Source organism: Empidonax traillii, unplaced genomic scaffold (genome assembly GCF_003031625.1).
Source record: "Empidonax traillii isolate 1590-97213 ecotype Southwest subspecies unplaced genomic scaffold, ASM303162v1 scaffold111:size2041728, whole genome shotgun sequence".
NCBI classification, from domain to species: Eukaryota; Metazoa; Chordata; class Aves; order Passeriformes; family Tyrannidae; genus Empidonax; species Empidonax traillii.
The window spans coordinates 1,790,204-1,804,115 of NW_020955304.1; positions in this window are offsets into that span (position 1 = coordinate 1,790,204).

Sequence of the window (13,912 nt, forward strand, 5' to 3'; positions counted from 1 at the left end):
ACACTATGTAACAAGCACAGTCTGGACCCCCGTGCAAGGCTCCCTGCTGCCCCAGCTGATGGCTGAGCTCTTGCTTGGATTCCCGTGGCCTTCATCCACGGTGCTCAGGAGGCAGGGTGAAGCAGGTGCTTAATGGATAACTCCTTTATTCAGGGACTAGTTCCAAGAGAAATTGCATAATAAAATCTGCACTGCTGCAGCCCATCACCAGACTTCCTGTCTCCAGAATTAAGCTGCTTAAAGACACAATTCCCGAGATCCTACCTTCCTTCCCCACCCAAAACATGGAAGTATCATTTCTATGGCTTGTGACCTCAAAACCTCACAGCCAAACAATTAGCAGTGTTTGAATAACTTCTGAGGAGCTCTGCCCTGTAACTTGTAGCCACTGTGGCATCACCAGAGCAGTTCTCAATGGGAACGGGAGTCTGTTTTTCCAGGTGATGTTATGTCCCAGCACCTGGATGCATTGCCATCCCCAGGGAAAAGAGAAGTCCAGAGCCTGTTGCCTCCTCTCCCCTCGGCCGCCGCAGAAGGTGCTGCCTATTCTTTCTCCAAGCACGTCTGGTTACACACACCCTGCACTCATGGGATTGTGGAGCGGCTCTCTGTGAAATAGCTGTTGTTTCTGGTTTCTGATTGTCACTGTACGTGTGAATTCCATGGTGCTCAGGAAGTGGTGGTAAGCCAGGACCGCAATCACGGCGCTGTTCTGGGTTTAGCCGGATGGTTTCTGCACTTCTGCAAACCCTCAGCTCCCTGGGCTGCGGAGCTCAATGCACCTCCCAAAGGGTCTCCTTGCTTTGCTTGATGCAAAAAAAGTGGGTTTTTGCAGGTGGCTAAACATGTTCTGTAAGTGCCATCCTGTCATCTAATGCTGTCAGGCACTGGTTAGATCCAACTCCGATTCCGCTCTGCTTTTCAGTATGTATCCATTAATTCAAAGACATTCCCTACCTACTTCTTGAAAGAGTCTAGTGGGGGCTGGATGGAGACTTGGACATCACTGTGAACTGCTCAAATTCCTGTCTATCATCTGGCAAAGCCCCATCCTCCCACTGGCACAACTCAGATGTGGAGGAATCTCCCATGTAACAAGTAAGGCTGTCTCACAGAAGTGAGAATAACAGTTCAGGAAAAACATGTACTCTTCTGTCATCAGCATAATCAAATCTATCACTCAGAGGGGTCCTTCTTTCCTATGTCCCAACTGTGAAGCCTTTTTGCTGGAGTTGCCCTGTATTTTTGCCATGACTGACAAACTATTAAGAAAAATCTGTATAAATCTGTCTTTGCACTCTCACCCCGGGTTGTTGCTTGATAAATCATAGTTTGCTTTTTGTCTGAGGGACAACAGTCCATTTGCTTTATTTTTAAAGTCAAACTGCTATGAAAAATCTCTGTCTTTGGGCTGTGCTATGTTATGGTTTCTCGTCCATGTGATACCAGCTCGCACCCTGCCCCACAGTCAGCTTAAAAATCATATTTCTCTCCATAAAATAGTGAGCTCACTTTTAGCAGTTGCAATTAGTGGTTTGTGGGTGGTTTCAGCCAACATAGGCCAAAAGAAAGACATGGAACTTTTTTTCCCCTGCAGATTACATTGCAAGATCCTTCCCTGAGCACACAGAAAGGCAGGATGGCCACAGATACACTCTGGCCATTTGTGATGGGAAGATTTCTGTGTTTCCCACCTCCCTGCCTTGTCCTTCAGTTAAAGATTTGGCCTTCCCCATCACACCATCAGGAGGAGGGTGCATCAGCAAGCTCTTCAGGTGCTGCTGCTCTCAGCTGGCTGATCCCACATGACAGGCAGTCCAAGTTCAGGTGCTGAACTGTGAACTCTGGCAGCGAGCACTGCTCACATTCCCTTCTGGGTCCCCACAGGATCCACCTCTTGCCTGAACCCGTATCTTGGAGAAACACCTCACCCTTCCCACGAGGCTGGTGCCTCCCTCCAGTCGTTGTGTGTTCTCTCCTGGCAGCTCAGAGCAGCGGTGTGTCAGCATCTTCAAACCTAGGGGAGTGGATGTTCCTCGTCCCTTGGTAGGTGTCTCCAGACTCCTCCTCACCCACTTCTGCCCTCTGCTCTTCCCACCATGGCACAGCTGAGATGAGACCAGTACCTGGGAAAGATGGGGCAGGACTATTTACAGGAGCACAGAGTGACAGGACAAGATGGAAGAGATTCAAACTGACAGACAAGAGGTTTAGATATTAGGAAAAAATTCATCCCTATGAGGGTGGGCAGGCCCTGGCACAGGTTGCCCAGAGAAGCTGTGGCTGCCTCAGCCCTGGAAGTGTCCAAGGCCAGGTTGGACAGGGCTTGGAGCAACCTGGGCTGGTGGAAGGTGTCCCTGCCCATGGCAGGGGATGGGACGAGATGAGCTTTAAGGTCCCTTCTAATCCAAACTATTCTATGATTCTAGGATCTAGGGCTCAGCATGTTTGACCACGCTAAGCATTGCTCCTTTTGATCCAAGGCCATCCTACCATCTATTAACTCACTTGGACACACTGCATATGTCTTTTGTGGAAGTAATTCATTACTATAAATCTCAAAGTTCATGTTTTTTTCTCTCTCTGCATATAGCTTTCATTTTTTTACTGGTAGCAGCACTCACAGCAACGCAGTGACTTCCACGTAAGTGTCTGGGATGACATTTGGAAACGCCCTCCCTGTGTTCTGGCTGACAGTCCTTATTTTTTTGCTGCAGCAAAATCTGGTGTTCCCAAGAAGTCTCTGCCCAAGCTCATAGTCTCACCACCATCCTGTGAGCAAAACTCCGCTGAGCCAGGCCATGGGGACACTGGTGGCATTTCTCCCTGCTCTGCTGTTGTTGTGGGTGGTGGAGGCAGCTACAACAGCACAGCTCTGCAGTTCCTCCTGCTCCACTCAGCCTTGCCTGCACCTCTGCTTCTCCTCTCCCTAGTGTCAGTCATGGTTTCAGTGCAAGGCTTTGGTGATCTCTAGGAGCTTCATTCCTGGGTAATTCTCCATACCTTGTCAGTGTTAACCTCGGCTCCCCCACCAATCTGTATCCTTTTGCTGGGGGTTCAATTCTTAAAAAAACTTAATTTCTCATCAGAGACTCTGTTAAACTCCCAGAGTCACCCAGAGAGCAACTCCAAGCTCTTTTGCAGTGTCGGCCTCTCTCCATCACCTGGGTTAAAAGCCAGCTGTGAAATCTTTTGGATTTGGGTGGTGGATAGGTCCCAGGTCCCTCACCTTCTGTGTTAGGCTCCGAGGGTTAACTCTGCCCAAGTTCTTGGAGCAAGGTGCAGCCTCAGAGGTGTCTGCCCTGTCCTCGCTCAGGCACTGCCACAGTGCTATCACAGAATCCTGGAATGGTTTGGGTTGGAAGGGACCTTAAAGCTCATCCAGTCCCACCCCCTGCTATGGGCAGGGACACCTTCCACCAGCCCAGGGTGCTCCAAGCCCCGTCCAACCTGGCCTTGGACACTTCCAGGGATCCAGGGGCAGCCACAGCTTCTCTGGGCAACCGGTGCCAGGCCCCTCACAGGGAAGGATTCCTTCCTGCGGACTGTGCACTCTTCCCATGGAGGAAAGGGCCCCCAGCGGCCGCCAGGAAGCCTTTCTGGAAAACTGTCCTGCTGAACCAGTTCCAATTTGTATGAAATCCTTCAATATTCATCAGGGCAGGGAGCACACTGAGTTGGGCTGACAGGGGGGAATACATTTACTGCCGCTTTGTGCCTCCACCCTCTCTCTTCCTCCACCACAAGTGTCCTTTCCTTGTTTTGGACAAAAAAAAGGGCAACTTCCCCAGGAGTTCAGAGCTCAGTGCTGTCTGGTTTGGGACATGATGATGGCTCTTTTCCCTTTTTTTCTGGCACACAACAAGTTTGTGGAAAACTACTTTATTCAGGTGGGTAACTCTGGAGTATTCAGGGACTCAGTGAGTATTCAGAAACCCCCTGAGGTTTTAGCTTTTGGAATTTGGAAAGCACTGAAACCTTCTGATGTATTAATTGATAAAGAAAGCACTAAATTTCCATGCTGTGTGAGCAAAGCTTTAAAAACAGCTTTTACCTCTGAAACTGAGAAAAATGAAAGAAGTAAGAAAGGACAAAGTGACCAAAATTCATCAATCCACCAACCTTCCCCTCACTCAATTTTTCACATCAGTTTGATTCAAAACAAATTCCTTATTTTTTTCTTGTTATGGCAACAACCAGTCCAAAGGCTCCACTGTTTCTGCAGCCCGGTGGTTCTCTCAGAGAGCTCCTTGGGTATGGTCTGGTTCTCATTTATCCTGCTGGGTGCACCTTGCATCCCTGCCATCACCTTGTTTTGGCTGCCTGAATCACACCTGCAATCTCCTGGGTGCCCAGCATAGAGCCAGACCCAAACTCTTCCTGGTGGTCAAACCCAGAGTTTCTCCTAAAGCACGAGGGCTTTAGCTGGAAAACCTTTTTTTCAGCAGAAATCACCTTTCTCCGTAAGTTTGCACGGTGCCTAAATAGTGGGCTCAGGTGAAAGTAGAAACAATTATTGCCATTATATCTTCTGGTTCATAGAATCATGGAATCACAGACTGGTTTGGGTTGGAAGGGACCTTAAAGCTCCTCTCATTCCACCCCCTGCTCCTTCCACTCCACTCCAGTAGCCCAGGTTGCTCCAAGCCCCACCCAACATGACCCCGAACCCTCCCAGGGCTGGGGCAGCCACAGCTTCTCCGGGCAACCTGTTGGGGTTAAGGGGATCAGAGCAGGGCAGCAAAGTGGCTGTGGTGGTGGTAACAATCAGCACAGGAAAAACTGGGATCATTTCCCCACCCCGGAAAATCTGTGTGAGAATGACTCCAGTGAGGTGCTCGACTCAGCTGTTTCAAGGTTATCAAAGAAATGATCACCCTCCCAGCTGTGATGTCCCGTTCTGTGACATTAATGGCAGGGAAATTTAAAGCCGAAGGAATGTCTTGGCACAGCATGCAATTTGCCTGGGGAAATTAGTTTCAAAAAGGATCAGAAAGTTAAATACTACTGCTGAGCTTAAACGAAGGTGAATAATTTTATAGCCAAAATAATATTTTTTCTACGATAAATTATGTAGAAGGCGAGAGTAATAAAATGTCATGCTCCAGGGTATAAAACAATCCCTGTAAAGGTCAGGAAGCTCTTTTAACATACCTGCACATCCCTGCAGATGCATTTTAATTTGTTTGGATTTTGTGTCCTTGATTGGACACGATACTTGCCTCTCCTGAAGTTCCTCAAGGCCAAACACCTCGTTGGGTGGACAGAGAAACCTTCCCCCGCTCTCCCAGGATATTGTTCCATCCTTTTAAGCACGAAGCAGAAGATTGTTCCACACATCACTCCTGTCCCACTCCTGCAAGGCTTGACATCGGTGGCATCTCCCCCTCAGCCCAAGCTGTCCAGCCTGCACGCTGCTTAATTCCCACAATGTGGAGTTCAACAGTTTGGCTGTCGATGTTCTCTGTGCTTTGGTCTTGGATCACTCACAGCACACGAGGCGTTAAGAAGAGAAACTCTCTTTTCTCCTTGCTTTCCCTCCTGCCACACCTCAGCCATTAAAGCTTATCCTTGTGCTTAGCAGGGGAGTGCAGCCAGAGCAGCCCAGCCTGGAGGTCCCTTCATTGTCATCCCAGAGTGGGGCTTGACAAACTGCTGCAGCTCATCTCAGTCCCCCAGCTCCTCCACGTCCAGTGTGCTGTTAAATATCCATCCATGTGCTATTAAATAACCCCCCAGCAATAAGTTTGGCCCCTCAGTCAGGTCAGCTCCGCTGTCTGTGGCCCAAGCCCACATCTCCCTGATTACCTGAAGGCTTCTCAGCTGCCTGCCAGGTTCCTCTGCACAAGGCAACATTTGGTGCTCGTTCAGGGCAATTTGCTGGGCTGCTCTGGATGTGAGAGCTCTGAAATTTATTTCACACTTGTGAAGCACACCCAGACCCAACCTCTTCACAGCAGCTGTCAGCGATGCTCGCAGCGTCCTGCAATGCCTGTGTGGAATTTGCTTGTGGGCTTTGTACAGTTACCCTCTGGGAGAGAGAAAATAGGGGAGAATTCAAGCTAGGAAAGGCAATTTACATCGTTGTTGAAGTGTTAAAGCAGGACAGAGCTGTTATCTCAAACCTAAAAGCAGCCAAAGACTTTGTAAAATACAGGATTTTCATGGAATCATAGGCTGGGTTGGGTTGGAAGGGACTTTGAAGATCATCTCATTCCACCCCCTGCCATGGGCAGGGACACCTTCCACCAGCCCAGGTTGCTCCAAGCCCCGTCCAACCTGGCCTTGGACACTTCCAGGGATCCAGGGGTAGCCACAGCTTCTCTGGCCAACCTGTGCCAGGGGCTCACCACTCTCACAGCGAGGAATTCCTTCCCCATATCCCATCTAACCCTGCCCTGTGCCAGTGCGAATCCATTGCCCTTTGTCCTGTCACTCCAAATCCTTGTCCAAAGTCCCTCTCCAGCTCTCTTGGAGCCCCTTTAGGCACTGGAAGGTGCAGAACACAGATCACCTGAGGCATCTGCAAAGAGGTACCAGTCACCACTGCAGTCATGACACGGCCCTGGTGTCCCCCTAGCCTTTGATCAGAGATGCCCAGAATGATCTTTGCCTCTTCCAGAGCAATGGCAGCTCCATCTCCTCTTCTCCACCTCTCCTTGAGCAAGTGACCCTCTGCACCTGCACACCAGTGTGAGTTCCACTGTGACACTGTGACATCTTCATGGCTTTGGTTATGGATCTGCATCGTCAGCTGTGCCCAAACCAACCAAAACACATCCCAAAACTGTCTGGCTTTGTATTTTCTTGGAGCTGAAGTCCAGTTGAAGCCATTAGATCTTTTTTTTCTCTATTTTTGGACGCCACAAGTCAGTGCATTTCAGGTGAACGTGGAACCCTGTCACTCTGGTCTGATGAAAGCCTCGAGAGAGCAGAGCTCCTGTCTGACAAGATGGGAAGCCACGAGGTGCCAGCACGGCCCTGGTGCTGCCAGGGAGGGTTTCAAAGTTCCCAGCACCAGCCTGGAGCTCCAGCCTGAAGGAAGGGGGACAATCCAGGCACCCCAAACCCCCTCCCTCCCCAGCTGGCAGACCGAGTGATCTCACAGCACTTGGGCAAGACAAGAGATCCTCGTGGCTTCACCTCCCAGGTCCCCACTCGCAGGCTGAGCCCTTCCTCCCAGACACCGAATTAAAGACAGTAGAAAACAAGCTGATTTTGCTTTAAAGGCTGCGAGCCTTGGCGTGGGCACCGCGCCCCTCGCACAGAGACTGGCACTGCCACAGAGCTGCTCCTCACTTCGAGGCTGAATTTGTCCAGCTTCAGTCCCTGGGACATTTCCCTCCCTGGAAATAATCTGGGGATGCTGTAGTCCATTATAGCAGGGCTGTCACTTCCCTCGATCAGATCTCTGGATGGGAGCTTGGTATTTAACACTCTGATGTCCCCACATACCCCCTTCTTTGTACTCTCTATTTTTTCCTTTTTTTTTGAAACATTAAGGAAAACATATTTTATTTTCAGGCTTTTCTGTGCAACTGCAGGGACCAGATACTCTTCCTAAACGACAAGAGCTGAGAATCTCGTGCACTTGCACCACCACAACGATCCTGAAACCTCCTCTAACTAAACCACTGCCCAGATTTCAGCAGGACTATGCGGGACTGATGGACATGCGGGCTGTGACACCCAGCGCAGAACACGCGGGCTCCAAAGTACCTAAAATTATCTCCTGTTGGCTTCTGAGGATCCGTCTCCACCCTCCATTCAGAATGACAACTTCTGGCAACAACAAGAAAACAGAAATGACAGATGGTAACAAAATCTGGTACACAAACATGACAGTAGGCAGTATAATGAACATTTCACCCACTCCTTCATTTATGCTAATCGGCGCTTTTGAGCAACCGGAATTGTTCTGCCAGACAGCCGCGGAGCTGGAGCTCAGCAGAGCAAATCTCAGAGGGCCACCAACCTGAAACCAGGGTAAAACCTACCGGGTGACTCGCTGTGAATGAAATGAAAGCATCACTAAACTCCAGCTGAAAAACCCCCTTGCTCCTGAAAGGCTCATCGACCTCTCCTCCCGCCTGAAATTCCTGCCCTGAAAACACCACGTCCACAAAACAGAGGCAGTCCGTCTTTCCTGCTCCCCAAAGCTCCACCAAAACTCAGAGGAACCAGCAAAACTGAGAACCAGCAGCCTTGCAGACAGTACATGTTGTGATAACAAAATGTATTTGTTATGGCGACGAGAAATTGCCTTTAAAAAGCCCTTCTCTCCCAGATTCAGCTCTCTGGGATGGACCCTGTCCCTGCAGGAAAATGGTTACTCTTCCCTTTGAAGCCCACTTATCTCACGCTGACATTCTCAGTGGAAGGTGCTATGTCACCCACAGACCTCCTTTTATTTCCTATAAAAATGTAAATCAGCCTATTTTTTTTCCCCAACAACCTTATGTAATGATCAGTGTCCTCGCTCAATCATTTGGAAGACGTGCTTTAGCCTCTATTTTATGCAGGAATCTGTTAAGACTGAAACCATTCCTCTCCTCTCTTCCTGGGATTTCAGTGCTTGCAAGAGATAGAGCTGATGCAAAGCTCTGTCGCTGTTCCCGGGGTGGGCCAGACCTGAAGACATCTCAGAGAGCAACAGCAACACCCTTATAATCTCCTGAGGGTATAAAATAATCCTTCCCATAAAAAAATTGCCAGGGCTTTCAGGAAAAAAGGGGCAACCTTGAGCAATTGCCCTCAGAGCCGGCTGGGATGTGTAATGGTACAAAACTGTGCATATTTGTAATTATAAATGAGGTCCTCTGCGATGAACATTCCCAGACACTTCCCTTTGTAGGTCCCAGTTTTCCTTTGCTTACAGTGCTGTCAAACATAACCCACGGCAGGTGAAACACTCTCTGTGGGGACAGAATCACAGCGAAAACTCGCGAGGAAAAGAGTAAATTTTGGCCAAAGCATTTCGGTTGCTTTGGAGGTGAAAAGCCCCATTAGGTGGTCCTGGTGCGTTTCCAGTGACCAGTCTGTGCTCAGCCCCAGGAGAAGGGGCTGGAGATAGTTTTGATGTCAGCAGTTCACCTGATCATAGAATCACAGATCTCCCACTGTGCTTATGAAGATCCACCCAGACTTCTCTGACATAGGGAAAACTTGGCTTTTTCTGCCTTTTGTCGTATTCCTTTGTCATTTCCTGCCCTGGCTGAAGCATCCCCACCTGTTTAGTTGTTCCTTGGGTGGAAACAACTCCATTTCTTTAATAATCCTTGTTGCCTTCCTCCTTCTCTTCTAGCCCTTCTGTGCAAAGCCACGTATCAGTTTTGAAGCCAGGGAATCTCAACAGTTGGAGCAGGAGCCCATGGATCCATCTACCATGGATGGAGGTACGGTATGGCAGAGCAGGGCTTCAGCCTGGTTTGGTTTTAGGGCTTTTTTCAAGGCTTTGCACAGACACAGAGGCTTCTCATCCCCTACCACCGATACTGCCCCCTTCCTTTGCCTGCTGTGGTGGGTTTCTGTGGCTGGGTTTTGGTAGTGGAGGGGGCTAGAGGGGTGGCTTCTCTTAGAAGCTTCCTCTGTCCCATGGAGCCAATGCCAGCTGCTCCAGGATGGACTTCCTGCTCCTGGTCAAGGCTGAGCCAATCAGGAGCAACAGGAACACCTCTGGGATAACAGATTTAGGGACAGAAGGTTGTTGAGCAGAAGAAATTCCAGCCAGGGAAGTGCAGAGTGAGAACATGGGATAACAAGCAGACACCGAGGGCAGTGCAGAAGGAGGGGCAGGAGGTGCTCCAGGTGCTGGAGCTGAGGCCCTGCAGCCCCTGGGGGAGCATCGGGGTCCATCAAGGATTGTCCTCCATGGGAGGGACCCCACGGGAGCAGGGACGGACCCAACTTCTCTCCCTGAGCAGTGACAGAAACAACAACTGCCCGTGACCCCCATTCCCATCCCCCTGCATCGCTGGAGGGGAGAAGGGAGAACAAGGAAGCAAGGAGGGGGGGGGGGAAGGTGTTTGAAGGTATCTGAACAATGTTAGAGAATGAAATGATCGTGGAGAATTTTTGCTGTATTTGTGGTAAAGGTACAAGGGGTGGATTTTGGGTAATTTATCAACTTCAGTTTGGTGTTATGGTGATGTTATTTTGATTTTTGGTGGGGGGAATTTTCGTTATATTCTTTTTGGTAGTTTGTTATTTCTTGTTTATGTAAGAGAAGGTTGTGTGATGAATGTGGAACTTAAAATTCTTAAATCTGTGATTCACAGAGGTGAGGGGTGGAAGTACCGACGTGAGTCCCCCACAGGGGCTACAAGTCCTACCCGGGAAAAACTTGCTCCAGTGTGAGTTCCAGAGTTAGGAAGCCACACATGATGCTCCTTCTCTCCAGGACCTGGTGAACTGGCTGGCAGGTCGTCTGGTGAGCGGGGATCTGTCCTGGGACGTTGTGAAAAAGTGGGAGCTTCTGCCTGTTGTTTGCCACGGAAAAGGGAAGATGTCTGTGTCCAGCTGCTGCCGACAGCAGGAACACCAGCTCAAACCCAGGGACATCAGCTTGGGATGCTGCTGCTCCGATGCTGCTGTGCTGAAGGAGGCTGAACCCCGCGTCCCTGACGGCCCAGGTGTGTTCACAGGGGTCCCACAGCCCCGGGTGCCCCCCCGGTGCTGCCCGGCCACGGACACCCAGCTCTGGCACGGGCTGTGTGGGGCGCAGGGGTCGGGCTGTGGTGCTGGGTGGTCTCCGTGGCTTTGCTGCAGCCCCTGGGGCCAGAGCCCCAACAGTCCCCAGCTCTGCCGGGGCCGTCCCCACATCGCAGCTGGCTGGACACGCTCAAAGTTCACGGTGCTATAAATACCCGGAGCAGGGCTGCCAGTGCTGCCGGCCGGGCGGGGGGGCTGGCAGGACCCAGAGGGGTTTCGTTGCAATTAACCCTGTGGGTGCACAAGTCCTCTCCTGCGCGGTTTGAGAAAGAGGAATCCTCCCATTCGGAATATTTCTAAAGCCAGAAGAGTGCAGCAAACTCCTTCTGTGGCTGATTCCTGCTGGGAACAGCCCTGGGAGAGGTACTGGGATTGTGGGAGCACAGGGGGCTGCAGGACATGGCAGGGAATGGGTGTTTTGTGGCCAGGCACATCCACAGTGTGACCCTCCAGCTTGGGCAGGTCCTCCTGTTGGGGACATGGTGATGTGGGGCCAGCATGGCTCGTGTTGTCCCCTAAAGCAGAGGGGGCAGCTCTCACTCCCCTCCAAGCACAGCCTGGCTCTGCACAGCCCCACTCCCTGCCCTGTACAGCCCCACATGCTACAGCCCTGTACCCCCGAGCCTGCCCTGTGTCCCTGGCCCCATGTGCAGCTCTCACTCCCAGCAGAAGGGCTAAAACTTGTTGAGAACCCCGGAGTGCCACAGAAATGCCCTAAATCAGGACAAGTTCCATCTCGGACTCAGGGACAACCCCAAAACGCAGAGTCCCCAGTGGTGTCAGGTCACCTGAGGCAGAGCACAGTGCAGTGAGGTGTGAAGGGCCTCTCCCTGGAAAGCCAAACACATGGGGAGACCCTCACTGCCCCACCCGAGGCTGTACAGAGCCCTTTCCCGGTGCCAAACTATGATGGAATGTGTCTTTTTAACCACTTCCCTCACAATCTCTGCCATGCTGGGTTGAGGGGCAAAACAGTCTCTAAGGAAGAGCCTCTCCCCTGCCACCAGCCTGGGAAATGTCACCTTTTGTGTCTCTTTGGGCCAAGCAAAGGCACCTTCATCACTTCAGTCCCCATCATTTCCCTCTCCTCCCCATCACCACCGCAGTTCCCCCTCAGTGCTGAGGGATGCCACTGCTCTTCCTGACACTTGACTGGAACTGTATGTTACTCAGGTGAGATCTCCTCATGCCGATGGGGTCCTGCCCCACGGCTGCGCCCTGTGCCCCGTCCCCCATGCTCCCTGTGCTGCTCTGGGACGGGGCTGCCCCAGGGCTGGTCCCCCCACACCCCCACGGCCCCCGCGTGTGGCACCGGCGGGCTCGGTGCCCGGCACAGCAGCGGAGCAGGGCAGCCGGCGGCACTAGGGGGAGATAAAGGCCGGGACATGCCGGGCCCTGCGCCCTCGCCAGCCCCTCCTGTCCCCTTGTCCCCAGGGCCACCCTGGCCCCGGCTGCTGGTGGGGACAGAAGAGAGCTGCAGGTTTCCCCCTGTCACAGTCCCGTTGCTTTGCGGGGCATCTTCAGTCTCTGGGAAGCACCTCTGGCAACGAGAGGCCTTACAGCATTTGCACCTTCATGCAGCAGGTATAAAAGCAAGAAACCACATTTTCCCACATGCAAACAGCACAGGGGTACCCCAAAAACTCACCCAGGAGGAAGGAGAACAGCACAAAGCACCCAGAACAGGGGCCAGCAGGGAAGGAGAGTCTGGGGACCTGCCTGGAAGCAGGGAGTGACACATACTGCGAGACCTCAGCTGCAAGCTCAGCCTGTCGCTGCCCCAACTCCCCTTTCCCAATGCACTCAGGTGCACTTGGCATTGTCACAGCTGTGACAGCCTTCACAGGACCCCAGCACCAGCAAACTGGGCACCTCCAGGGCTAAAACCATTTCAGGGGACATCTGGCTCTAGGCACCACTCCGGTATCACACCAGCTCCTCTCCTCCCATGGATGTTCCTTCTACAGGGGCTCCCTGCAGCCCCTCTCACCAGAGACGGGCAGAGTTTGGGGGAGTTCCCAGGAGACAAAGAGCCAAACCAGCAGGACCTGCCCCAGCAGAGTTGATTTTGCCCTGCTGGGTCACACAGGGCCCCATGGGTGCAGCCATGGCTCCTGTGTCATGAATTGGTGCCAGATGCTGGGCAGGCACAGTGTGAGGGCAGCTCCATGGGCAGGAGCTGTGAGGGGGGCACTTCTCCCTTGTATGTTCTGTGGATTAGAAAGCAAAGTTACACTTTACCCCCTTTTTCCAGGAGGAAGGATTCAGAGCATGGCTGGCACAGAGTTAACCCAAATACTACTGATAAAGGTTTATACACTGCCTGTGATGCCATCAAGCCATGGTGCCCTCAGGATCTGGGCTCACCAGGCACATCCCTGAGCTCCCCCTAAAGAACCCACACAGCACCTGCCCCCAAACCACCAACCTACCCCAAACTTGTGTTTTCTCTCCTACTCTCCGGTTTGGTCGCACTGTGGCATCGCTTCCCCTGCAGCCACACCTCTGATTTGCTCATATTTACAGTTATTTAGAGCTCCAGCTCCACAGTTCTCAGCGCCCTCACTCGTGAGCTGCTCGTGTGCTGGCACTGAGGGGAACAGGGCGGTTGGTAACGCAGCAGCGATGTTGGCCTCGGACCAGGAGGCTGGATGCACAGGGAGGAAGGCAGAGGGTGCCTGGGCCGGGGTGTCATCTGAGCCCCTGCGGGAACAGGGTGTCTCTGCCTCGATATGAGCTGGCAAGAGTGAGAGGAGGGAAGGAGATCCTCCGTCAGCGCTTTGCTATGCTCTGCACTCCCTGTCCCCCACTCCCCGGACACACGGACTCACCGCTGTGGTGGCAGGACACCCGCACCCAGGGCTGCTCATCCTGGGTCCTTGCCCCCTCCCAGGCCTGGAGAGTTTCATGCTCTACCTCGGCTTCGTTACAAACACATCTCAAAAGCAGAGGTTGGGTGCATCCGTGCTTTTCCTGCGCTGTGAGGTGAGCGAGGCGCACGCAGGAGCACCCTCTGGGTCACCCCCTGTGCCAACTGTGTGCAGACAGACGTGGCTCTGACACTGTGCTGTTGTATGAAAGGGTTGAAGATTTGTGCTCAGCCCCCAGCACAGCCCTAAACCTTTTGGGGGCTCTTGTGCAAGTCTGGGGTTTGCACTGTCTCTTAGCCAGTAGCAGACATCCGTGGATTTGCAAACCAACC